The sequence below is a fragment of the Bison bison genome, unplaced genomic scaffold, assembly GCF_000754665.1.
Source record: "Bison bison bison isolate TAMUID 2011002044 unplaced genomic scaffold, Bison_UMD1.0 scf7180017863077, whole genome shotgun sequence".
Taxonomy (NCBI): Eukaryota; Metazoa; Chordata; class Mammalia; order Artiodactyla; family Bovidae; genus Bison; species Bison bison.
This window is the reverse complement of record NW_011493649.1, coordinates 14,812-16,552: the sequence shown is the minus strand read 5'-3', so window position 1 is coordinate 16,552 and position 1,741 is coordinate 14,812. Positions and strand designations below refer to the sequence as shown.

At 39.1% G+C, this 1,741-nt stretch overlaps 1 pseudogene; it reads right to left on the bottom strand.

The window, feature by feature from the left end:
- Window positions 1-7: 7 nt before the first annotated feature.
- Window positions 8-540, bottom strand: LOC104983656 (annotated as a pseudogene).
- Window positions 541-1,741: the final 1,201 nt, after the last annotated feature.

Below are 1,741 nucleotides of genomic sequence, written 5' to 3'. Positions count from 1 at the left end.
AGATATAAAAAACAGCTGCAATTTTGGTCTGTTCTACAGATGCCTCAGAAGGCAGCCTCAGATACATCAAAGAACAGTGTCCCATTAAAACATAGTGACAACTGTCAGATGAGACCCACAAGTGGAGAAGGACTTGCACCTCCCTTCTGGAGAACGATCTTGCAGAATGGCTGTAAAGATGACAACGTAGGAGATGAGGATGATGGTGAGAGCAAACATGAGGTTGGAACCAGCCACCACAGACATGGCAGTTTCATTGACATAAGTATCTGAGCAGGCCAGGACTAAGAGCAGTGAGTCTGCACCGTAAAAGTGGTTTAATTCATTGGGTCCACAGAAGGAGTGGCCATCAGGATGGTCTGTGCAAGACCATTTGCAAAGCCATAAATATAAGATGTAGCAGTGAGAAAGGCAGACACCTTGGGACATTTTGCTGCCATATAACAAGGGTTTTTAGTTGGCCATGTAGCAGTCATAAGCCATTGCTATGAGCACATAGCTATCGGTGAGCCCCAAGAAAATGAAAAAGTCAAACTGTATAAAGGGGATTAGGATTTAAACTGGATCTCAACTTTTCTATGATGTTCTAGGATTTGCTGAGAAACCAAATGACAGAATGATCTCTGTTTGTTTCCAAGGCAAACCATTCAGTATCACAGTAATCCAAGTCTAACTAACTCTGCTAGCCTTTGCCCTGCTTCATTTTGTACACCAGTATTCTTGCTTTGAGAACTGAAAGATGATCTCCCAGGTTGGTAGGTACCTGATATAATACTGGAGAAGAGTGGAGAAATAACTCCAGCAAGAATGAAGAGTTTGAGCCAAAGTGAAAACAACGTCGAGCTATGGATGTGACAGGTGGTGGAAGTAAAGTCTGATGCTATAAAAACTGGTACTGCATAAGAACCTGGAATGTTAGGTCCGTGAATCAAGGCGAATTGGAATTGATCAAACAGGAGATGACAAGAGTGAACATCGACATTTTAGGAATCAGTGAACTAAAATGGACCAGAATGGGCAAATTTAATTCAGATGACCATTATATCTACTACTGTGGGCAAAAAATCCCTTAGAAGAAATGGAGTAGCCCTTATAATCAATGAAAGAGTCTGAAATGCAGTACTTGGATGCAATCTCAAAAATGAAAGAATGACCTCTGTTTGTTTCCAAGGCAAACCATTCAGTATCATGGTAAACCAAGTCTATGCCCCAAACACTAAGGCCAAAGAAGCGGAAGTTGAATGGTTCTATGAAGACCTACAAGACCTTCAAAACTAACACCAAAAAAAAAAAAAAAGATGTCCTCTTTATTATAGGGGAGTGGAATGCAAATGTAGGAAGTCAAGAAACACCTGGGGTAACAGGCAAATTTGGCCTTGGAGTACAGAATGAAGCAGGGCAAAGGTCAACAGAATTTTGCCAAGAGAACACACTGGTCACAGCAAATACCTTCTTCCAACTTTGCTACTCCTGTATATACTCAAAATATTTTCATTTTAACATGAAAGAAATATAAAAATTATTAATATGTTTTAAATTTCTTTTTTTTTCTTGTTCTGAGGCTTTGAATATAGTATGTATTATATATTTATATAGCCCTCCTCCATTTGACTGGTCACATAGTAAGTGCTCAGTGGCCACACATACATAATGGCTACTCTATTGAGCACTGCAGATCTAAAATATCTATTAATCAATTTTTGAGAGATGTCAAATATGCAATAAAAACTATGACTATTGT